Source organism: Rousettus aegyptiacus, unplaced genomic scaffold (assembly GCF_014176215.1).
Source record: "Rousettus aegyptiacus isolate mRouAeg1 unplaced genomic scaffold, mRouAeg1.p scaffold_m13_p_4, whole genome shotgun sequence".
Taxonomy (NCBI): domain Eukaryota; kingdom Metazoa; phylum Chordata; class Mammalia; order Chiroptera; family Pteropodidae; genus Rousettus; species Rousettus aegyptiacus.
Genome location: NW_023416307.1, coordinates 31,401,898 through 31,428,198, shown reverse-complemented (window position 1 = coordinate 31,428,198; position 26,301 = coordinate 31,401,898). Strand labels below are relative to the sequence as shown.

Genomic DNA, 26,301 nt, shown 5'->3' with positions numbered 1-26,301 from the left:
GCATCTCTAGGAGATAAACACTCTTAAAAATACATAACCACAATACTATTATCATGCCTAAAACATAAATGTATAATTTGAAATTTCTTTAGATATTCCAGCACCGTTCAAATTTCTAATCATATTTTTAATGAATTCTTAGCATTTTATTAAGGGGATGTATCATAATCTATTTAACCAATTTCTATTGATGAAGCTTTGGGTTATTTCTAAGTTTTCAACTCTGTAAATAGTGCTTTGATAAACATCTTTATACACAAATCTTTGTATACATCTGTTTTCTTAGAATAACTTCAATTTACCATGAAAATGTAGGAATGATTTCTATTGCTCTTGTTATTGTCAAATTACCTCCCAATTTCCTATGAAGTAGGCGTATGCCATTTTCAGATGAATACTTGAGACTTAGCAAAATCAATTAATTTACCAAAGGTCATTCAGCTACTAAGCAGCAGAGCTTGCAACTGACCTGCCCCAAAGCCACTGCCCATAGTGACTCACATGGCCATTATTTGACTTACAGACCTTGTCATGACATCAGAATTATCTGATGTATTCTTTTCCTGAGGTTCACAGATTTCCCAGAAGGCTTATGTTTTGGGCACAAGATCTCTTTGATGAGCATAGTGGTGTTTTAAGAGTTGCTTACAGAGTGTCTCTTCTTTATGATTTTGTTTTTTCAATAACCGAGGTCAACTTAGAATATGTTAGTTGTTTTCTTTCTTACCTAAAACCATAAAATACAAACCATTTGGGGATTAGCAATGATTTCCTTGTACATTGTATATGTTTACATTTAATTTGTAATTCTCTTTGGAAAATTATCCAATAAGTTTGTTTAGAAGACATGTAGAATCAGGCTCAAAGGTTTCCATTTAAAAAAAATTGGAGACCACTGAATTTGTGATTATCACAGAAGATAGCAAGATGAGCCAGAGGACATGTTATAGCAGGGGCCATTCTCAAACTTTTATCTGCCAGATAATTATTAAAATCAAAACCTTCAGTTGTACTTTTTTTTTTTTTTAGATAGATATAGATAATTTAAAATTACAGTGGTGAAAATGGAAGATGGAGCTGGCAGTCAAAAAACTGAAGAGCCCTGTATTTTGGACTACCATTTTTCCACCTGGTTTGTAAGAAACTATTAACCTCGACAGAAGTTTGTGGCTGTCAGTCTTTTGGAGGTCAATTGCTTTGCTTTATTAGATTTTATAATCTAACCCTCCATTTAAAATGCCTATAAATTATTTATGCCTAGGGTAAAAATCCAGAGCTTCACATGGACATGGTTTCATCATTTCTACTTCTAGGTTTTTTTTTTTTTTTTTAGCTGTCATCAGATTATAGCAGTATGGTGGGTGGTAAAGGTTGTAAGCAGTAATTGCAAACTATTTAAATCATAATAATATTTAGCATTTATAGAGCACTTTATATCTTCAAAGTACTTGCAAACATTATCTAATTAAATATCCTCTCTGATTATAATCTGGAGATAAATGCATTTAAATCCAAAACAGGGTCACGAGAAAAGTATGCATTTGAAAGTTAATGCCAAATATGCTTTTTTAAAACCTATGCAGTGATGGGAGAGTTAGAGTCGGGATTCAGTTGGATTGTTTTTGTATATCCTTTTGTTCAGCCTCATGGTAGGTTTAGGATATATATATATATATATACACACACACATACATATATGCATATATACCTTATCAATGCTTCTGCTTTACTTTTGATCATTAAGGACTGAACGTTGATCATTGTCCTGGTTTTTACAGATGATAAAATATAAACAACATAAATAAGCTTTAAAATGGGCTCCCTCATTGCATTTCGTGCCCTGGCCTTAGATGAAACGTTCATTAGTAAGTGAAATGAGGTGGGGTAGCGCAGAGAAGAATGGCTATGCATTGTGGTTTAGTATTTCTATCTGAGGAAAAAAAATAGATTAAACTGCACAGTAGGATACATCATAAAGAAATGCATTGGAGAAATATAATGTCTTTAGTTTGACTGAACTAATGACTTCTTGCTGTTTTGGACATGTGTCTGTGTATTGTCCCTTTGCACATATGTTTCGTGTTAACAATTCTGCTAGTGTTTGAATCAAGGACCTGCGTGGATTACCCAGTAGGTAATAGAGAATTCCACTGCTGGTAGATTCTCAGTAAATGTTATCTTGTGCATTGTGATTTTCTAAGAGTTGGTTGAAAGGTTAACTGCCTAAAGAGTGGTTCTCAAAGTAAAATCCTCAGATTGGCAGTTTTGTGATCATGGCTTAGGTCCTGCCTCTCTGACCTACTGAATCAGAAACTCTGGGGATGGGGCCCAGCAACCTGTGCACTCAGAAGCTCTCCAGGTAATACTGATGCATTTTAGAGTTTCAGAGCCATTAGCCTAGATGTTTAAAAGACAGCTTTCTTTCTTCTTGTTTCTTTCATGCTTCAAATATGATTTTATTCAACAAATACTTATTGAGCATCTGCTGTGCGCCTGTAATGGTGCTATGAAGAGAATGTAGTAATAAAGATACACACACTATCCTCATGGATCTTAGTGCCTAATGAATGGGAGAAGCACATGTTAAGGAAATAATCATAAAAATAATTTACTAAATACAAGTTGCTTTGGAAAAACACAGAACACATCCACAGAAATTTGAATGTGCCTAAAAAATGTTACTGAGTAGGAAACAATAATTTATATGAGGTAACAGCAACTTTTTCATAAGGCATATGGCTTTAAATTGTGGAATACTTTTAGGAATATGGGGCTTAAAAATAATACTAATATTACATGCATTTGAATTGCTTGTAAGAAAGGGAGATAGCTGAAATGGAAAAGTCTACAACTTGGAGTGGACTGTTCTTGACATTGTCATTTTTTTTTATTAGCAAGTTTATTTGGGGGGCAGAAAAGCCCCAACCCATGATCAAGAAGATGCATCCTTCTGGTGTTAATTTCCTGTTTTTCCCTATGGACCTGTAAGGATTCACTTTAAAGCCCCAGGAGGTGTTGACATTTGCCTAGAAGCTTTCAGCCCTATTTCTGTTTGAAGTCTGAAATCTTTGGATTGTTTATTTTTTGAGACTTGGAAAATGGAATGGCGTTTGGAATCTAGACAGCAGGTTAAAGGATTTCCTTACTGAGAAATCCCACAGACTCCTTGTTATAACAATACATAAACATCTCTTACCTAGCCACAAAAACGTCCCATGTTACTTAATCTGCAGTTCTTAAACACACTGCTTATGAATGTCTTTTTTATATGGGAGAAGGTTGATGATGATTATGGGTGCTGAGGCAACTTTGTACACAACTTGATAATGAGCATGTATCAAAATTTTATTTCATACTCACTGCTGGGGAAGACGCTTTCGAAAAATATCATTTAAAGATCCCTCTTGGAAGACCTAATTTAAAGGGAAAAAGATTAAATAACAATCATTAGATTGTACATAGAGAGATCTAGTTAGAGATGATTGTTTCTTTTTAATATTGACAATTGAGGGGACAGATCCAACTTTCTCAGAAGAGGTCTTAATGTTGTTAAAGTATCAGAGAATTATGCAAGCATATTAATCAGGAGTGTTAATTACTCTATAGATGGGATAGTGAATTAATTACATCGTTCAAAGAGTTCTGTCTGAGACCAAATTTGGGACAGTTTCATTTCCAGTAATGGTGGTATCTTAGGCTCTGAGGAACCATGAATTCAAAATGGCTTCTTTGCAGCCATTTTGCATAGTTGAAAGGGTCCTTTGAGTTTGGCAGTGCTAGGGTTTTCCAGTTGAACTCTTAAGACTCTCTTAGAGGCCAGAGACTCAGGGCAGCAGTTGAGCCAGGGTGGTTCTGGTGCTGGTGACCTACTCTGGAATGGATAGTAAGGTCAAAGCCAAGTGTTTGCTGTTCCTAAAAGGCCACCTCACTTCTCTTTTCTTTAAAGTGATGGCTCTAGCACCAGTCAGAAAGAACTCACTCAGTTTTCCTTCCATGCAAATGAATAAGCCAAAGCACTACCATGCTCTCCTGGAACTTAAAACCCAGATACTACTCTGAGAAGGAACATTGCACAATCTCTTTGGTCTGAATAATATGTATGTTCTCTCTGTGAGTATTTTAAAGTCGTAACTTGTACTGGTATTGTAGTCATCATTTCTTGAATATAAACAGCTTTTATTTTGGGAGAAGAACAGATGTAAAAGTGTGAAATACAGAAGTCTACACATTTGGGGTGGGGGGAAGGGGAAGAGAACAGTATTTCTTTAAAATCATGGTAACACAATCTTCCTTACTCCTTTGTTTTCCATGAGTGACTGAAAATTAGCAGGGGAAATCTCCTGGAACCTGCCCAGCTGGGTACCTAAACCTCCACTTAACTGATTGCAGCAGAAAATGTGCTAGTGGGTAATTAGCATAGGTCCTTTTAGGTCCTCATTGATGGGAACAAAAAGGGTCCCTGCCAAGGAGGAAGCCTCTTTGTGAAAAGAGGAGCGTGTACACATTCAGAGACATAGGTAGAACACTTAACGTAAAATGTGAGAGGCAGAAATCCAAGGTCCAGATAGGGGGTTGTTTTCTAAATTGAAAGAGTGTGAATGGAACTGGTTGGTTTGAAAGCTTGGTGTCCCTTTGTGGTCTCTGAACCAAAGCTCTCATCAGTTCTCCAGGTGCCCATCCCCTCCTTTATTTTATGTGTATGTTTATAAAAGGTACCTGGGGTTTTCAAAGCCACCAGGACATTCCTGTGACTATTTTCTGTCCCCTTGAGGCCAGGTCTGTTTCTTTTCTTTTCTGGAAGCAGGGTCTCTGCTCCATAGTTCATCACCTCATAGAATATAAATTGCATCAGATTTAAAGAAATAGTTCTCCGAGTTTCTTTCTTGGTTCCTGGCTGTGGGTGTTGCTTGTGTAAGCTGCTGCTAGTTTGTAGCATTCACACTTAGGATTTTGTCCCAGTGGAGACCATTGAGTGTGTGAGGCACATTCTTATATTTGTCCTCCTTGGTTCTTTGATAACTCTCCTTCGACAAATATTTTGGTCAAATTTTCTATGACCATTAGGTCTACATGGTTGGTTGGTGTTGCATTTTGATACCAAATGATTTCAAGCATGTTTCAAATGAACATTCCTGATAATTTCTTTTCTAGATTTCAATGAATTTTAGAATGTGAATAAATTTATAAGGGCATGTGAACTCTATAGTTCAGGCAAATCTAAAGAGACAGAAAGTAGATTAGCGGTTGGCTAGGGCTGCAGATGAAAACAGTGAGTGATTGCAAATGGGCACATGAATATTTTGAGATGATAGAATATGATCTAAAATTAGATGGTGGTAACATTAGTGAATTTTATGGTATGTAAGATATACCTCAATAAAGCTGTTAAAATATATAATATACCTGAGACATTGCTTCATAGTTGGATCAGTTCCATACACTTTGAAGGCAAATTCCCCAGGCAGGTTAGTCTGGTATTTCTGGGAAGGACATCTCTTCAGCATCTTGAGGGGAGGGACTCTGGTCCAGTCTTCTGCTTTCTACTTACCTTCATGTCACCCCTTACTTTGAAGGGCTTCCTGTATTTTATAAACATAATCATAATAATTTCCTTCAAGATAAGGTGGCCCAGATAACTAACCTCCCCTTCTAGCGAGAGGAGGACTTTGGAGCCAGGACTAGAAAAACTATACCTGTCTAATACTATTTCTTACTGAATGACTAATTTCATTTCTCTCAATGTCTCACACTGTTACTTACTTTTGCTATTATGCCCGTTGTGCCCTTTCCCTAGAAGTCTCTCGTTCTGTTGTTCACAGATGATCTATTTGTTAGTCTCCCCACCCTTTCCCCCAGAGGAGACTGCGATCTCCACAAAGGCAGAACCTGTGTTTTGTTTATCCTCATGTCTAATTATTAATGAAACGAATGACTTCTCATGACTTCAAAAGCATAAGGCTAAACTTCTTAATATAGCAAGGCCTTCTATGATCTAACAATATCAGCTGTTACCACTCCACGCCCTCAGTGTACACTAATCTAGTGTTTTTCGAATTGTAATGAGTTGTGGAATAAGTTTAATGGGTTGCAATCAGCTTTTGAAAAAAATTGATCACACTAGAGTAGGAAAATGTTATTGTGCATGCATTGTATATGTGTGTATGAGGTCACAATGTAGAACGTATTTCTTATAGGATATGGGGACTAAAAGCTTGAAGTTCACGACCCAGCTCAGTCCATAAGATTGCATAAGACTCAACTAGAGGGACTTTAATTTGGAAATTCTAGTTCAGTAATTAAGCCCGGGTCCCACAAATCTGCCTCTGTGGCCGTCATATAATTTGGATGTGTGTGGTTGACGTTTTAAAAAACTATTCCAAACTGTAGCTGCTGACATCCACCTGGCTGCTTTAGGCTTCTTCTTCATTTATTAAATGCCCAGTAGGAGCAACAACAGGCCCCTGGATGCAGTGGTGAACACAAAAGACAGTTCAGCTGCAAAGTAGAATAGTATGTGTTGCCACTCCTTCTCTTCGGGAACCCCCTACACCCCATTTGTTCCACCAACTCTGTGATGAACAGCTATTCATCTTCCAAATTTAACTCAGAAGACTTAGACATGTCTTCTGCTGCTTTTTATAAAGTTCCATGATAATTTGGTTTTTGCATAGGGATCCAAGGAAGACAAGATACTAAAATGAGCTATGACCGCTTGAGAAAGGAATTCTCCAATTTCGTGGGAGCAGAGAAGCTGAGCTCTAGGGTTGACAGAGGAGGAGTGAAAAGGTTAGTTGTCAAGGAGGAATGAATTGCTGGGGATTGCAGGAACCACCATGGCCACCCTCTGGGAAATGTGGGGAAGGGAAAAGACTTAAGTGGCATAACTGGGTATGGACTCAAAGTCAGTTATCATTGTGGTCATGTTAGGCTTGCAAGGTCTTGGATACTATAAAAGCAGAGACAGAGAATAACCATCGCCACCATCACATTGTGCACAAGAGAAACTGCAAGGAGCCATCTGCAGGCTTCTGCTGTCCTGTGTGTCCAGCGAGGTTGGGGAGCCTGGTGGAGTATGGCTCTACCCTCCCAGCACCTGGGAGACAGAGTAGAATGTTCATGAAACCAGTGGAAACTGGGCACAGGTTTAGCTTTTGGAGACTGCTTGTGAGAAGTGCAGAGGGAGGGGCTGGCAGGCAGGGGGAGCAGTCTGGTGGCTGGCCTTGCTTTGCCACCAGAGATTTGGTCCTCAGCTTTGCAGTTCCCGGAACTCGATGTGGTCGGTATACCAAGTCTTAGGTCTCGCCAACATGTGGATGCACCCAACACTAATCTGAAGCATAATTTATATAATAATAATAATAATAATAATACTACCAGCATCAATAGCTAATATTCTTTGAGGCCACTTGCCATGTGTGAAGTACGGGGCCGGTTATTTTAAAAGTCTGGTCTTACGAATGCTGTCTCATTTTGTGACATGTACTATAATTCTTCTAACTTTATGTGGAAACTGAGGCTTAGGTTAAGAGACTTGAAAGTGATGGAGCCTGGTTTTAAACCCAGGCTGGTCTGAAGTATATGAAATGTAAGCATTGTGCTATTGCTGCTTCCCATTTCTGAACAGAAACTGGAAATACCTTTCTCATGATGGAACTGCTGTCTGCTCTCCGGGGCCAGCTAGTCCTGATTTTGGAGGAACTTGGGAATCTGAAATTTTGATTTGAAACTCACTTGCTAGGGCTGGAATTAGGCTGGGATTGAGCCTGGGGCTTTAGTCCTCCACCCTGTTGGGGTCACGACACTGATCCCACCATGAAGAGTTGTTAGATATGGATAAATCCACCCATTCTCCCTTCTGTGGCCCTGACAGGGCCACAAAACCCCTGTTTTAGCTAAGACACTTTCTTACGAAAAGCGTATCGGTTATAGTTAGTTCATCATCTAGGACCCCCCACCACCTGTTAATATTAATCTCTACTTTGTTCTTCTGTCTCATTTATACTCTGTATCACCTGCAGCTCTGTTTTGTTTTGGAATTATTTATACATTTAGCCATTAGCATCTGTAAATTATAAGCTTCTTAAGGGCAGGAATAGTTTACCTGTGTGCTCCATTTTATGCCCAACACTTAATTCAATGTCAGGTATGTTCTCGGAGTGATCCTGTTTGGATCCTGCAGCCACTGTGCACTAAATGCATAAGGGACTGGTTATCAATCAGTCTGCAAGAAGAGGGATTGTAATATTGGGAAATCAGACCTGAAGGAAGTGCAGGGACTCCCGAGAAATCTAAAAACCCGGGTCCCAGGCATTTGTGGGACTTAATGTCAGCGTTATTCGAAGCCTCCTAGGGTTTCGAGTAAAATGAAATTCAATGGGAAGAAGCAGAAAAGGGCTATGAGATGGTGAAATGGCCTTTAATTATTGCATTTCTATCTCCCCTCAGACTTTAAAGTGGTTCATTAACACAACAGACCATAAACCTCTTTATAAGCACAGGCTCGGTAAATGAGACACGGGTGAATTTTTATTGGTGGCAACTCACTGTGAATGTACAGGAGTTATATTCCCACTTCTGTTCCGTGGACCCTAAAAGATACTGCGTTTGGAGCAGCTTCTCCAGTGACTGGCAGGAAGGCAGGATAAAGGACTGTGTTACCTCATGGTGTGGATAACTCGCTAGCTAATTAGCTGGTTATCAATCCCCTGGACTTTTTCAGCACCTGTCATTTATAGCACATTGTAGGCACTCAGATATCTGTTGAATGAAGTCATCTGGATTCTCTAAGTTTACTTTTGAGAAGTATATGAAAGACTCTGTCTCCCTAACTCAGGTGCATCAGAAGAAGTTCAAGGATCGCCCCTCAATGTGGGCGGCAGGTGACACATGGATTTCAGTTACCTAACAGGGGTTGGGAATGATGGGACCAATCTAGGCTCATTCTTGTCTTCCTGACTGCTGTGAGGAGAATTTTGTATATGGCTAACCTGGTCTGAGACAGAAAGAAGGTCTGAGCTGTTCTTCAGAGGTGAAGGTGCTGGATTATCTGGTGCAGCTGTAAATCCCAAAGCATCTCAGGAACAGTCACAGGTATTAGCCTGGAACTTGGTCTTGTGGCCACGAGGAAAAAGCCCCTTTTCTCTTCCTTTGTGGACTTTTGTCTAGTTCTTTGTTGAATGTTTAGCTTCTAAATATTGACTAGCTTTAGTGAGTGCTCACTGGCTCGTGTGGTCCCTTTTTTATAGCTGTAGGATGTAAGGCCTATGGCAGGTAAATGGCATTTCAGGAACCTAGCAAAGTGGTAGATACAGAGGGAGCTTTTTTCATCAGGTCTGCAAAGTCTATCATCATGCCTCCATATTCTCCGCTGAGCATCACCTGCTAAGTATGGAGACTTTTCTTTTACAAATGCAGAGTGTTGCACTTTATGTAATTAGCTGATGTGACTGTAATGGACTGTGGCTTCACTGGATAGAATCTTTGAAATCAAGTGTATTAAATTGATCTTTCCTTTCTCAGGTAATAATGAGTAGAAATTCCTGCTATAAACAGAATTAATAGATTCTAAGCTTTTATAGGCTTTGGGGTAGTAATAAAAGGAGAAGGGAACTGGCGTGGATACAGCCACACTTGATTTCATTCTTTTCGAGGTGTGCTGAGATTTGACAGCCTGGTCAATTGATCCCGAGGGGACAGATGCACCCAGTGGCCTGTGTCGAGGATGAGAAAGGATGCCGAGGTGGACACGCTGCCTCTTTGGATGTAGATTTGTGCTGAAATGTTCAAATCTTCAACCTGCTTTAGGTCCTGGAATCAGGGAGTGTGAATGAATGATGATCGCCGCTGGCGTCTGGTTAGGATTCTCCCCATGACACCTTGGCAGTGAATTCAGCCAGAACATTTTTGGCAATCCCATGAAGAGTAACCTGTATGAGAGGTGACCATGACATAATTTGGGCTCATTTGTGAGCTCGTGGCTTATTTCATTTGTTTTCAGAGTCACAGGAAACTGAATGGCTTAGAGGTTACAACATTAGGAGTCAGACTCTGGATTTGAGTCCTGGAGCTACAGTTTAAAAGCTTTGCAACTTGGGGCGAGTTATGTAAATAATCTAGGCTTTTCCCACACCTGTAAAATGGAGAGTTGTAAACATGAAGATATTGCAGGAATTGAAAAAACAGTTTTTATAAAGTACTCAGGGCAGCACTATTGCAAATGTACGATAAAATATTCAACACGTTCAATACCAGCATCAGTTTTTTTTGTTTGTTTGTTTTTTTTCAAACAATGAGAGACCCGCTATATATATCTGGGGCAGGTGACCTGGTATGTGTAGTTTTAAAAAGTATAGGTTCTGCCTCAAAGAAGCTCAAGGTGTAGTGGTAGAGACAGACATAAAAATAGATATATTCGGTAGGAGCACCAGGGTGAAAGGTTAGTTGTAAAGGGGCAAGAGGGATGGGAGAGGTGAACCAAGATGGGGAGTGGGATGTTTCGGGGAGCTGGATACCTGAAAGCGATTCTTGACAATTCTGTGTGGGGAAGTCACTGATGCCAAATGATGATGTGGATGAAGTATGAGTTGGTTTTCAAAAGTAGCCCTTGCTTCTCTCCCATGCTTTGCCTTTCTGCTTTCCCCACCCCAGTGCGAACTGTGTCGCTTTGTGTCTAGATTGCTGTATCTGTCCCTCCTGCCCGCCATCCTCTGACTCCACTCATTCCCTCTTCAATTTTTATGATGTAGGATCTGGCAAAAAAATTTCACGTATACACACACACATACACACACATGCACACACACACGTGTTTATTAATAAGCAGCAATGTGTGTGTGCTTCTTTGAGAAAGCTCAAGTATTGCTAATGAGTACAGAACTGAAAACACAGAAAACCCCTTTTGGGCACCTTCGTTTCTGTCTTAGGACATCTATTAAGACAGTACAACACATTAGTAGCCCAAAGGGTATTAACTCCAGAAACATTTCAACAGATGTCAAATGGCATTGGTGAAATTCAGCAGTCATTCTTGATTTAAAAACCCCTCAAAGCAACTATTCTTATTAAGTTAGGAATAAGGGGATTCTTTCTTAGCTTGACACAGACTCTATCTAAACCCAACGGCCCACCTCATCCCTAATCTTCAAACACCAGAGACTCTCAGTGGTGGACATTGTATACATTTGTAGGTTACTAGCCTATCAGGCATTCCCATCTCCTTTCTTGCTTTCAAAGCTCTAAATTTGTTTTGGTGTTTACGCCCCAATGTCCTCAGGGGAGGTGGACTTCTCTCCCCATCCCCAGCATGGAGGAGGTGAAATAGATTAAACCAGTCATGAAAAGATTTCAATTCCTTTTTTTGATGTTAGTGTAGAAAAGTATTGAGATATAACCCTGGCCAATGAGGGGCCAGGGAAGCGGTATTGGGTGTTCCTGGGAAGGTTTTCCTTGCTTTTAAAATTGGGTTTTTAAAAAGTGAAGTTTTTCCTATCCTAGACTTGGATATTGTCTATAAGGTACTTAGATCAGGTATCAGGCAGCCATGAGAGAAAAGCCTGGAGAATCACAGAAAGACCAACTCAGGCCTCTTACATTGTTCTGCAGCTGAACTAATCAACGCTGAAACTGGCCTAACTCCAGACTTCATATTATATTGGCTAACAATTTCCTCATTGTTTAAGCTATTTTAGTTGTGTATTCTTTTATTTGCAGTTGCAACTATCCTGATTGGCTATATGCATATATAACATAATCAATTTAAAATCAAGAACCATACAAGGGTGTTAGGAGCCAATAATAATATATAATGTTCTGGAAAATTTTAGCCATTGAAAAACAAGACATGACATAAAAGAAACAAGAATTATACTATTAGATGGTAATTTTATGTAATAACAAAAACTGTAAATGATCTAGGAATATATTTAACAAGAACCCTGCAGGACCTATATGAAGACAAATTTAAATCTTAATAAGAAGGATACTGAAGACTTGATTAAATGTAAAGCTATCTCATGTTCCTAAATAGGAAAACTTAGTAATATAAATGTTATCTCTTCTCCCCCTGTTAATGTGGGATTCTAATAAAAATATCAAGTAGTTATTTGTTTTAGGATTTGACAGAATGTTTCTAAATTTCATCTGGAAATTTCAGACAAGAATAGCTTCCAAGACTCCTGGTATAATTTGTGTTTCTGTCATTTATGTTTGTGTATTACAAAATTTCTATATTGTATTATTTGCTGTTTTAGTGGTTATAACTTCATTGTAGATTATGTCTTTTATTAACATAAAATCACTCTGTTTCAGGTCATGGCTTTTCCTAAGAATTATTTTTGGTTTCTTAAAACAATTTCTTGTGTTTTCTTGATATATTTGGTCTTTTTATTTATGGACTGTCTTGATTTATTTTATCTTTTAAAAGCAGCATATGTAGTATTATTTTTTGTTGTTGTTTTTTGGTTTTTTTTTTTGTCTTTTATTACAATTAATTGACATATAACATTGAATTAGTTTTAGGTATACAACTTAATGATTTGATAACAGTATATACTGCAAGTAAGATTTTGTTTTTGATCCTAATCTGAGAGTTTTCTTTTAATGGGAGAGTTTAAACTATTTGGTTATATTGCCATTAATGATGTTCGATTTTCTGTCTTTTTTTATTTCATGTTCCTCAGTGTCTCCTTTGTTTTTCCATGTAGGATCTTTTCAAAAATCCAATTTAAATATATACTTAAACTAGTAGTTATCTAATTATGCAAAGTAATGATAAAATGGGATTCTTTAATGTCTCTGTTGCATAATAAAGATTTGAAACCTTATTTTCCCACCCTGATCCCATGCTTCTCCTGAACTTCCCAATGCTTAATGCAATCTGATATTATATATCAAATATGTTATCTAGTCGCAATTTAATATTGTATACTTTTTTTTTTTTTTTTAGGCGAGGCAATCCTCGGTTGACCTCACAGATTGCAAAGGATTTGTCAGTTTACAATCCCTTATTTTTTAATTTTTTATGGCTACAGCACCTGGTCTTCCTAGGTGGTCTCCCATCCAAGTACTAACCAGGCCTGACCCTGCTTAGCTTCCAAGATCAGATGGGATCAGGCTTGTTCAGGTGGCATGGCCATAGACTGTATACTTATTTTTTAAAAGATTAAATTTTAAATTAAAAGTTGGAGATATTAAAAACAATACATTGTTTTTCAAAGGTGCTTTTTGTGTTTTGCATTAGATTGGTTATCATGTTATTTTCTGTTTTATAACATTTTGTGTTCTCCATTTTGATTATCTGTTGATTAGCTGGAATGTATACTTTTATTTTTGTAGGAATATTACATTTGCGACATATTTCATGCGTTCTTGCATATTTTACAATTTTTTTTGCCCTTTTCAGTGAACAATAAATAACATGAGAATGCAATTATTTTATCACAGCCCTTTCTCATCTGTAGATGGTTCATTGACTTGTAGTGTCCAATATTGTGAAAGAAAGGTTTGGGGCTAATTTAATGTTGCTTTGTAGCTAACCTGTTTTTCTGCTCGGTTAGTTATGTAGTTTAAAATATATTTGAAATTACTTTTTTGGGCACAGGTGGGGTCTGTTTTCAGTTATTTGTGTTGGCACTCTGTTTACTTTGGGTCTTAGGAGTTGGTTTAGGTCCACATATGAATATTTACCTTTTCATTTTCATTAATGCTATTCCTTGCTATTGAATTTCTTCCTGTGGAATATCTATTTGCTTAGTTTGGATCTCTGTCCCCTATGATTCCTATACATCACCTTTCCTGTCTTTATTTTTGTATGTCTTTTGAAACTGCTTCTGGTAGCGTGTTTCATGTTTGTCTTTCACAGCATGTTTATTATTTCCCACAGTGTCAATTCTGTTCTTTACTGCCTCTACTTTTCCATTTGCATTTTAAGCTTCCTTGTGTTCATTTTTCATTTCTGTCCTCAACTCTGTTGTTTCCTCCCTTTTGGCTATCTGCTCCAGTTTTAAGGAGGCCATGTTCTCTTGCAATTTACGTTTTTGATGACACCATGCAGGTTTCTAAATTTTTTTTTGTTATTTGTTTTGTATATTTTCTTCTGAGTCATCAGAAAATAATACAGAATAAAAGAAGCGGAATAATGTCTAAGTGACACAGGTCTCTTGTTTTTGCTGTTGTGTTTTTGTTTATACATTCTTGAAAAGAGGTAATGCATCAGTCCTGGGATTTACCAGAAAGCATTGTGGAAGTTGCCCGCCTGGGTGGCAGTTTCCAAATGGATGATTTTAGTGAACTTAAATGTCAATCTACATGTATTTGAGTCCTGTGTACAATGTACTTAATTTCTCTGTAACTCAGTTTTCGCATCCATAAAGTGGGAATAATGATTTTACTTATCTCATAGAGAAGATTAAATGAGATGATACTCATAAAAAAAGACAACAAAAAATTCTTCTAAATTTAGAAATAAGCTATTGTACTATCGCTCAGATAAAACAAAAACATGTCCTTAAAAGTTGTGTATTTTTAGATTTTGAAAGTTAATATATGCTCATTGAAAAATATTTGGCATTACAAAAACAATAAAAGAGTAAAAATATTATGTGGTAACACTCAGAGGTAATTCCTCTTACTATTTTGGCATAGCCTTTTCCAGTCTTCTGTTCATTAAAAATAATTATATTTAAAAAATGTTCTGGTGTACAACCCTGGACATTTTGGCAAAAAAAAAAAAAAAACTCCAAAGAGGCTAAGTATAGAAATATATGCTAAGACCTGGATAGCAGCTACTGTTTAGTTCTCTTCACAGTAGACATGAAAAAAAAGTTTATTGATTTAGGGACTAAATGGAACATACCATACCGTTTCAAGACAGTTTTAGTATTAATTCTTATTTTCTTTTTTATCCAGGAGACAAAATTTTTCATGTGGTGCCTTTTAAATTCAATCTTTCTGAATATGATTGTCTAAAGGACTGAAACAAGTAGGGTGGACCTATGAAATGAGTATAACTCATTATTACTGCATTCCCTGAAAGCATAACGTTAAACCTTGTTCGCCTTGGCTTTGTTTTACTTTTTATCTCTGTAACATACAAATTGGTTAAAATAAAGGTCTAATCTTGTTAGAGGTATTTTATTTAGCTAACTTCTCCAGTATTCACCATTAAGTTACAACCTCAAAACTTCAGAATTATTTTTCTAAAGCTGAAATATAAAGTAAATATAAAAGAAAGTTTGAAGCGTATTTACTTAAATTATTTAGTATTTGATAAAAGGATTTATTTTTACGTTATTTATCAAATATCAAATTAAAAGAATTTAAACAAACTCTTGATTAAAATAATATTAATTAACTTTCTTGGTTCATGTTAAAAACCAGAGTACTTTTGTTGTTTAGTGGAATTTTTTTCCACCAAAATTAGGGGTTGGGAGAAAATCAACTTGATATTTAATGTGCTGCAACTGCTGGAAACAGTTTTGCAGAACTCCAGTTTCCTGAGGAACAGCTATACAGCAGGCTACTCTTAGCATTCTGCATATTGTTTAGCTGGCAAGATAAAACAATGTGAGGCTGTATTTTATGTAAGTGATTCTCAAACTTTAACATGCATCAGCCTTACTGGAGACCTTGGTTCGTCACAGATTGAGGAACTCTGCCTCTAGAGATTCTGGTTCAGTTGGAGGGGGGCCCAAGAATGTACATTTTGACTAGGTGATGCCGATGCTACTGGTGCCAGGACCACGCTTTGAGAACCAGTATTGTAAGTGACAGAGGAGTGGTAAGGACGGTAAATTCTAGAGGAAGAATGCTGCGAACCACTCTGGGTTGGGATACGTGTGTGTACAGTTTCTGGGGCAAGGTAGGATTTGAGCAGGACCTTGATGGGTAGGGAGTACAGGGTGCAGAAGAAAAGCTGGAAGAGAGAACAACCTGAGAGCAGACTGTGTGAGCAGTGGTGCGGGCGGGAAGATGTGTGAGGCTTCTCTGAGTGCTGGAGAGGGCATGGTTTTTGCTGGACATTTGTAGGGAATTGGACAAGTCAGTAGAGACTGGATTTTTGCAAGTCTTTCATACCTATTGAAAGGGTTGCATTATATTTTGGCTAGTGAAGGAGCCGGGTGGACTATATCAGAATTTTGAAGGGGAAAATGTAGCTAAAACAAAGTTTTATTTTTTAAAGAAAAGCAAAAATAACCCAAATTTGGCCTCACTAATATTCCTTTGCTCTTTCCGCCTTCCCCCACTCAACTTCTGAAGCCAGTGTGGAGCCAGTGAATATTATGAGTGACATGATCAAAATAGTGTCTTAGAAAATTAAGCTAGTGCCATTGTAAAATGAATTGAAGGGGGCGGAAGGGAGGCTCTTTGTTGAGGCTCCTTATGGCGTGAGAAAAGAAAAGTATTTGTATTGGGATTGTTATATCCTTCAATCAAATACGGAAGTTAGGATAAAGCATCTTGCTTTGTGGAGAGATAGTTAAGGTGGAGTGTTTGGCTTAGGCTCTGGGAGTTTGGCAGGACAGCATGACTTCTAACAGGAAAGTGCACCTCACGGTTGTGGATACAGAGCTGGAGCTTAGGAGACAGGAGAAAACTAAATATAGGGATAGGACGACTGATGGATTCATTTGTTCATTCATTTGTCCAATCAGCAGCGTTCTAGGCACAGTACTGAGTGCTAGGAACCTATGAAGGAAACAGAATGACTGTCAGTATAAGGTCTTGATAGTGGAGCTTCAGAGGGACAGAGAAGATTTAGAGGATGTGGTATTTGAGAGAAGAAAAAGGAGGAGACAGTGAGAGAGAAAGAGGAGAATGTAGAAGGAATGATCACAGCAATAACAGTAAATCTGGATACTAGATCTTGCTGCCAAGGAGAGACTCAGGGAGGAGACACTGCCAAATGCTACAGCAAAGCAAGACAGTTACAGCAGAGAATTGCAGCTGTTGGCCTGGATGACTGGGAAGTCCTGGATGCCCTGCAGGAGTGTTGTTTGGAAGGGAAGGGGGGTGTCTTTTGTAAAGGAAGTTGCGGGAGGGTCCTTAAGGAAGTGGAGGCAGCGGTTACAGCACCATTGTGCAGGAAATTTAGTGTCAAGCATTAGGAGAGATTAGGACAGCAGTAAACTAACTTGCTTTCTTTTCTTGAAATAAGGAAGACCTCTGGGCAGTTTATGATAGGGGCCAGGAAGCAGTGGTGGGGGAGAGATAAAGACATTACTCTGCAGTCTTGCCCGGCTCAGTCAAGGCCACTCCATTCTTCCCCGGGAGTCATCATTGGCTTCTTTCTTTGTCTGCATTGCACATTGATCCATCAGAAACTTCTTTTGCTACCATGTTCCCTTCAAAAATATATCCAGAATCCAACTACTTATCAATTCTACTGACATCAAGCAGCCACTATCATCTTTCTCCTGAATTATTGAAACAGTCTCTTAGCTGATCTCCTTCCTTCCTTGACCTTGAGTCTGTCCTCAATACAGTGTCCAGAGTGATCCCAATAATGATTAAGTGGGACTATGCTGCCATACAAATTTCACCAAAGGTTCCTTTTCCTCTCTCAGAGGAAATGCTGAGTTCCTTACCATGGCCTGCAATGCCCTGTCATGTCTGATCTGCACCTTGCCTCCCACTCCCTTATTGCCTCCCTTCGCCTGCTGCCCCTCCTTTCGCTCACTGGCTTCAGCTGCACTGGCCTCTTTGCTCTTCCTCAGATGATCCAGAATCCTCCTGCTTCAGCCCTCCCAGGGATGCTCTTCTCCAGATATCTGCTTGGCTTCTAGCCTCATTCAGGTCTTTGCTCATACATATGTAATCTTTTAAGTGGCCTCCGATGACATATTTTCCCAATGGATAACATCTTCTAATACTTTATAATTTACTTCTGTATTTTAGTTATTACCTATCTCTTTCTGCCTACTAGGCTGTAAACTCTATGAGGTTTCGTCCATTCCTGTATTCCCAGTGGCTAGAATGCCTTTTAGAAAGTTGGCTTAAAATGGATTTTTAAGCAGTGTTAGAGAAAATGTGCGTGGTAATTGGGGGAGACAGGCCTTTGAGGGTAATAATAGCTACTATTTGTTAAGCACCCTATTCTGTGGCAGATTCTTTAACATGCTATTGTATTTAAATCTTACAACTGCCTTGAGCGGTAGGCATTAAACCATTTTACAATGGAAGAAGCTGAGTGTTGGGGAGGTTAATAAACTTTCACAAGGTTAATAAACTTGTACAAGCTATTAGATTATGAAGGTATTCTAATTCATCTGACTAAGAAAAAAGGATCAAAGGTAAAGTATTTAATCTTAGAAGTCAGGAAGAATTTTTCTCAAATAAGAAGAAACGAAGAGAAGATAGGTGAAGAAATATAAAAGCTAAGATAGAAAGGAGAGGGAGTGAAGAATCTCTTTTCTGTTGATCTTGATTTTTCTTAGTGGATAACTGGGGAGGAAGGCAGGTAACTATGACAATAGTTCTCTCTGGGCAGCCTGATGAAGAATCTGCAGGAAACCTGCAGTAGGATTCTTGAGATATCTTTAGGGCCGAGTTAGAGTAACCAGTCCACCAGCAAGAGAATGCTTGTAGTAGATGGCATCTTTGAGGCCATTTAATTCAGCTCCCAAATTTTACACTTTATCAGTCTGTATTCCTTTCACCGTTATCTACAAAGGCCATGGTCACTTCCACTCATCTTTGATCTCACATCTGTTTTCCATTAGTGTTTTGGTTTGTTTATTCTCTTCATCTTTCATGAGTGAATAATTTGTCCAGGTAGATGATCATTCGACACCTTGATCTCATTCTTCATTGTCAACCATGACTCCAGTGACCTTGAACCCTCCCTTTCATAGTCATCTGTAGCTGAAACTGGACTTGAGGAGTCTGTAGCCTTATAAGGAAAGCAGCGAGGTGTTGACAGCCGCTGGGTGTGGTGAGAAGGGATTAAGGGCAGGTACCAAAGCAGGAAGGAAGATTTGGAGGTTCTAGAGAGGGTAGAGCTCCAGTCAAAGCTGATTTGAGGCAAGGTAGACCTGAATAAAACTCATTCTTGTTTAAAATAGTTTTTATGCATCCCAAGACCATTTCAATGTTTAAAAAAAGTGCAGTTTTTCATTCATGATGCTTCATTTCTTTCTTTTTTTGTTATAGGTAGAACCCATATTGTTCACAGTAAACTTTTTTTAATATGGAAAATATCACCAATGGGACGTTTTCTTCATAGAATTAGGGTAAATACTATGCAGGTATGGGTAATATAGCATGAATGATGGATATAATTTCTTAAAATTTGAATTTGTAGACAGTCAAATTATGCATACTTATCTTTATACTTGGCCAAAGAGGTGCTAAAAAGTTGGCATTTATACTAGTGTAATTAGTGTTACTATTTATAACTTTATTAACAGTTGTCTTAGAAAAATTGTTAGTTTGTATGCCCTTCTTTTAGTATTAAATTGTGGTTTTTTAAATTAGTACATGCACATTAAAAACAAGTATTAATTTCGTTGCTTTCTTTTACAATATACAAATTAATCAAACATAAATTGAATGGGAGTGCACATAAATATACCAGTTTACATGAATTCGGATTATTTTTTAGTGTAATGAGTTTTTTAAGTGATTTGGGTAATTATTGCCATTTCCTCTACATAGTGACATGTGCGTAGGTTTATATAGCAATGCAATAAGTATTTAGTTATATACTGACACAGTGTCAAACATTGACTAATTTGCCCATTGGCTAACATGACTGCAACCTTAATGATGGAACTTTATAGAAACAGAGGGGAGATGTCAACCTGGCTTAAAATATTGATTAAAATCATATGTCTTCAGGATATGATAGGCTGTTTGTCAGCCTTCTCATTTGTGCAGAGGAAGATTCCAAAGTTCCAGAGACTTCAATTGTTCAAAGCCATTCATCTGGGAACTGTTAAAGCACTAACAAGAACCCAACCCACTCCTTTATATAAATGAAGAAAATTAGTTTGGTTGATTAAAATATATATATATATATATATATATATATATATATATATTTTTTTTTTTTTTTTTGTCAGGGGCTGGGGTGGAGGAAATAGGAAGATGTTGGCCAACAGGTACAAATTTCCAATTAGAAGATGAGTAAGTTCTAGGGATCTAATTCATAGCATTGTGATTGTAGTTAACAATAATGTATAAGGTACTTGAAAGTTGTTAAGATAGTAGATCTTATAATGTTCTCATCTCCCCAAAAATGAAATGGCAATTGTGTGACATGAAGGAACCGTGAGCTAATGCTAAGGGGTAATCACTTCGCAATATGTATCACATCAATACATTGTTTAAAGCTACACCATGTTTTATGTCAATTATATCTCAGTAAAGCTGAAAACATGTTTAAAAATTTTTTTAAATTAACCGTAGTTTTACTGGAATATTAGCTCTTCTAAAGTTAAGGCTAGGTAGGGTTCTGTATTGTTCATCTTTGTATCTGAGTCCATAGCACAATTTCTGGTATATATTAAGTATTTGATGAATGTATAATTACCAAAATAAATTGATTTTTTCCTTTTCTGACATTTTTTTTAAAAGTAATGAAACAAAAGAAGATATTTTGAGAAACTAGAGTTTAAAAAACAAATTACTGAGTTAGAGAGTTAGAGTGCACACCACTTAGCTAGTTTTTAAAAACTATATAAATATTATTTTCATATTTACAATCTAATTTACTAGTTCATAGAAATGGCCTAATTGTAAACTATGTGTATTTGAATGCATATGTACATGTGTGTGTATTTTGTGTACAACCAAATGGTGTGTTTGTGTGTGTGTGTGTGTGTGTGTATGAGTGTATATTTGGTGTATAACCCTGAGCACCTAAAGGGCTGATTATAGTATGACCTCAGAAAGAGAATACGCATCAAAGATGAACCACAGCATCATTTTCATGCAGTACCTTGCAAGGGATATAGAAAGAGGTGTGTATTTTCTAGATGATAGGCCAGTAGGCTGTCTCCCCAGAAGACACTTCTTACATGAGTGAATTGACCATGATGGACTATCTCTGACATGCAGGCTCAGGGACCTCACTTTGTGTTTTCTGTGGTGTGTGCACATGTGTGTGTCGTGGGGAAGTGTTCTGCATCTTGTGTACCAATTTATTAATTTATATTGAAAACTATAACTGTAACTTTTACTCAGATTTATGAGCAACTAGTGATGGATGTGTTAACTAACTGTATTGTCATTATTTCACAATATATTCATATATCAAATTATCACATTGTACATGTTGTATAATGTCAATTATACCTCAGTAAAGCTGGAACAAAATTTATGTGCAATTAGTATAAGCATTTTTTTTGACCTAAGAGCTGGAGAAAATTAGTTTATAGTCTAGGCTAGGCCCTCCCAATGTTAGTGATGTACATGAAGGCACAAAGGGATGAAGTACTTTGGACTCATAACTATTCAGTGGTGGAGCTGGAAAGAGAACTCTGAGCTCTCAGTCTTGGTGCAGAGTTCATTTCGCCGGCCTCAGACTGGAACTGGGCCTTAGAAATGCCCACGAGGTAGACATCACCTTGAGTATTGCTACTCTTTTCAACTGCCTGTGTTCCTGTGTTCATGTACTGAGCAGTTTTATTATTTTTCATATGGAGAGCTAGAATAGTGGCAAAATTAAAGTGAAAGTAAATTTTAAAATTAAGCCTGGATACTAGAATACAAACTCCCTGAAGGCAGGGGGCAGCTCTGTTCTTTCTGCCTATTCCCAGAGCTCAGTACCAGACCTATCCCACCAACATTTATTAAATGCTGGTTGAAATAAAAAAATTTCACAAGTCAGGCGTGAATAAGTTAATCAATTAGAAAATACTGAGGACTAGTTCTGGGGATACTGAGGATAAGTCACTGAAGTATTTTGAGCACCTGGACATTTGTTGTAATTCTCCATTGGTACTACCTTGTCTAAAAACAATTTTGATTTTACTAACATGCCTCTTCTTGAGTCAAAAACACACTAATAGTGCACCCAGCTTATGGGTAAGTGGCATTAAAAAATGTATTATACCTATGCACTAGCTGCTAAAAACTTGCAGTTAAATTTAGTGTCCGAGCTTTGCAATCAGTTCATTTCAAAAAACAGATAGTTTTGTTGTCTTCTAATGAAATCATAATATCAACAATAACCATCATTTATTAAGTGCTTAGTATATGTTGGAGAGCATTTAAGTATTCTCCCTACTTCACAGATTAGAAGAACTCGAGGGGGTTAAGAGACTGGCCCAAGTTCACACAACCGTTAATTGGAAGGAAGCGTCGGGATTTGAACCCAGGGCTTTCTTCAGAAGATCTATGTTCTTTTATCCTTAGGCAGTAATCTGGGGCCATGTTTGGTTTTTCTTTCAAAAACAGTTTTGTTGAGATATAATTTATACTCCTTTAAGTTCACTCATTTGCAGTATTTAATTTGAAGTGGATTTTAGTATATTTACAGAGTTGTACACCATCATCACTATTGATTTTAGATCATTTTCATCACTGCGAAAAGAAACCTCATACTCATTAGTAGTTATTTAGCATTTTTCTTCAACTACCTCCCTAGCCCAGCCCTCGGTAACCATTAATTTACTTTTCACATCTGTAGATTTGCCTATTATGAACATTTTATATAAATAGAGTTCTATAATACGTGGTCTTTTGTGACTGGATTCTTTTACTTAACGTAATAGTTTCAAGATTCATTCATGTTGTAGCACATATCAGTATTGCATTCCTTTTTATGGCCAAATAATATACCATTATGTAGATATACCACATGTGTTTATCCATTCATCAGATGATGAGCATTTGCGTTGCTTTCACTTTTTGGCTTGTGTTGATAATGCTGCTGTGAACAGTCATGTGCAGGTTTCGTGTGAACTTAAGTTGCCATTTCTTTTGGGTATAGACCTAAGAGTAGAATTGCTGGATTATGTGGGTTGGGCCATATTTTAATCTCTAAAGTTTTCTAGTCCTTTTGCAAGTCGGCATAGTACCCAAAATACATTGAAGTAACAATATACAGAAGTGCTAAACACAGGATTATGCTGTGTGTTTTTTAAATTTGATGATCATGCTTCCTCCTCTGTTGCACATAGGAACACTCAGTGGGATAATAGAATCTTAGAATTGGGAAGCAAGTGAGAAGTGACTTCATCTCACTACTTTATTTTAAAGATGAAGAAACTGATGCTCAGAGATTTATTTCTTAGGATCAGGTAGCTGGGTAGTAGCTGGACCTGGATTAGGACCAAGCATATGGTCTCCTTTGCTCCCAGCAGGAGATTCCCACCCGATTAGCCTCTCAAAGAGGAGCACTTCCTAGAAATGAGGCTCAGTTGCTGAAGTAAAGATGCTTTTTATATTGTTTGCTGCAGGCTGAAATGTATTTGGAGGGACATTCCAGAAGTAGGTCGTGGTAATTCTTTGGGATATGCTATGTGGCCTTAGAGAAAGCTTCCCTTTCAAAGCATTTTGATTATAAGAAGGAGGTGCATGAGGCCCCAGTAAAGGGAGTGGTCTTGAAGATTGTAAGGGTGTGTTAGTAGGTGTAAAATAAAAATAATTGTTGAGGTTCAGTGAGCAGTCTGATTTCAGTAAAGTAGAATGTGAATGTGTCAGAGCCTGATGATCTAGGATATCTACAAATGTCAAGATTCAGAAATGGAAATGAAAATTAAAAAAGCAAGGTGAGAGGTGAAAAGCAGAAAGCTAAATGATTTTTAAATGTTATAACATCTTTCACAGTACTGAAATCAATTCAGTAAGTACTAAAGAAATAAGCAACCATAGAACTTCTCATCGAAGGTGAGTGAAGATGCAGATGACATGGGAAAAGTGTGTAAGTCCTGATGCATAGATGACTTGATGAAACAAGCCTTGTTAGCAGAGCTAGATAGGATATTCAAAAGATCTAACTAAATGCTCTTAATGTCATCTTCATTTGAAATAATGTATACCGACTTGTTAAATCAGTTACTGAATTTTTTATACCTCCAAAGAATGTCTTGATTTTCCAATTTCTTCAAAAGATATTTTTTTCAGCAGTGAAGAGTAGTTTTTTTTTTTTGTTACACATTTCATGAAATGTATGAGAGGCTTAGCAATTGAATGAAAGTTGCAAAATCTAAAAAACGAATTAATTCTTCAGTATGTTTTGTAGCACAGAGAGATTCAGTCATTTAAAAATTTAAGTAAATAAATAGTCATTATGTGGTCTAAATTAAAGTACATTAATTTTTAAAATTTAACAACCACTTATGAGCTATGTACTCAATGTGAGGAATTGTTTTAGCCTCGAAAGAATGCAGAGATTAACCAGGTGTTATTTCTACTCAGAAGGAATTTACAGTTTAGTGGCTGAATATCACTCAATGTTGATGTCCCCCCTTCCAAAAAAGGGGGGAGGCATGGAAGAGAGAGAGAAAGAAATAAAAGAGCAAAAAGTAGTCTTGAGAAATACAGTTTTCATAATTATCTTGCAAATAAAGATTTACAAACTCCATCTCCTCCAATTAGCATTATTGATGCTCTGTGGAAGTGAAGTCTTGTTGAATTAAGGATATAAGATCTTATAGTGCTTAGATGTATATAACTGGAGAAGGACATGATGTATGTGGAAAATGCCTGATTACCTGTAGAGGTGACTGTTAATAAATTGGATCTTGACTTAGAGTAAATGGGTGTAACTAATGGGGATTTTGTAGACTGTACAGCCTGTATTCAACTTGCTCCAGTTTCTCAATTTTACAGCTATGTTTTCTCCAACCTAGGATCCAACCAAGTCTGTCAGTTTTGTCTGTCTGTCCTTCCCTCCCTCCCTCCCTCCCTCCCTCCCTCCCTCCCTCCCTCCCTCCCTCCCTCCCTCCTTCCTTCCTTCCTTCCTTCCTTCCTTCCTTCCTTCCTTCCTTCCTTCCTTCTTCTCTAAATCTGGGAGAGGCTTGCTTCCTGTATCTTTTGTTCTTCCTGACATTAACTGTTTTAGTGTCCTTGCCTGTTTTCTTGTAGAATGTCCCACATTCTAGATGTGTAATGGTTTTCTCATAATTACATTCAGGTTAAATATTTTTAGCAAGAATACTTTATGGCTGATGTTGAGCAGTTCTTATTGCATTAGATTGAAGCACATCATGTCATGTTGTTCTAGTTTCACCTGAAGATTGGCAATTTACTGCCATATATGCAAAATTCAAGAAATAACTTGGACCTCTTTTCAGAAGTATAGCTTCAGGCTGGTGATAGAATCGCCTTAGGCAATGAGGCCAGTTGGTTGGGGGTGGGAGAGTAGTGTTGGTCATTAATCTGTTTTTATCAACTGAATGGCATTAACTCCAGTGATGTTATCTATTATAACAGTTAAAATCATGGTTCCAGGGATTCTGCCTACTTATTCTGTCTCTTACCCATGGCACTGATGTTCATTGTATTTGTTATAGTTGTGAGTTTTTTTTTTTTTTTTTTTTTTTTGGTTTCATGGATAAGAATTTTTTCAAATTAGTAGAAGTAGAGATTTTTTAGCAGAGAAATTTATAGGCTACATTCCCATATTCGATAAGTATTTTTTGGGAACTTCCTACTGTCAGGCACTAGTCTAAGAGCTGGTGACATAGTGGTGAACTATATAAAGCCCTGTCTGAGGAAGAGCCAGGCAGCTGGCTGGGCAGCTGGAGGGCAGTGAGTGAGGGGAGCATGGTAGAAAACTGGATGTAAGAAGAGTATTCAGATGTGGTCCATGCCGGGTATGGCATCAGGGAATGGAGGCTGGAGCTGTATACTCCTTCCTATTTTACCGCTAGGAAAATATGTATTAAAGAGCCTGAAAATGGTTAGTGTAAAAATAGACTTTAAACTGAGCTCTTCCACTTAGTTTCATGTATCATAGACTGCATTAAATACCATATGACTGTTTTTCTTTGCATTCATATCTCCAAGGTGATAATACAAGTACTTTAGCCAAAATATAAATTATCGGTGGTTTCCACTCTTTCCAGCTGGGTATCTCCTTGTAAAGATGTGCAAATAGTTTTAAATCCTGAGGTGCTGTAAAAAGAGAACTGACCTAGGAGTGGGAAGATTTGAACTGATGAACTGGCATGTGGGAAAGCTCTTGAATCTTCCTGAGCATTCCCATTTATCACACTGAGATAAGTCCTCTGGTTATCTGATGAGGCTGCTGGAAGGATAAAATGAGATGATGGATATGAATGTGCTTTATAAACTCTGATGCACTCTGTAAATCTAAGGTATTATTATCATTTAGACCTTTATTATAGTTTCACT

At 37.5% G+C, this 26,301-nt stretch overlaps 1 protein-coding gene and 1 pseudogene across 5 annotated transcripts in view; one reads left to right on the top strand and one right to left on the bottom strand.

Annotated features, from left to right (window-relative positions):
- Positions 1-26,301, top strand: part of TNIK (TRAF2 and NCK interacting kinase) — a 350,899-nt gene that overhangs the window by 7,621 nt on the left and 316,977 nt on the right. The gene's annotated exons all lie outside the window — the stretch shown is intronic.
- LOC118602540 lies at positions 13,020-13,137 on the bottom strand (annotated as a pseudogene).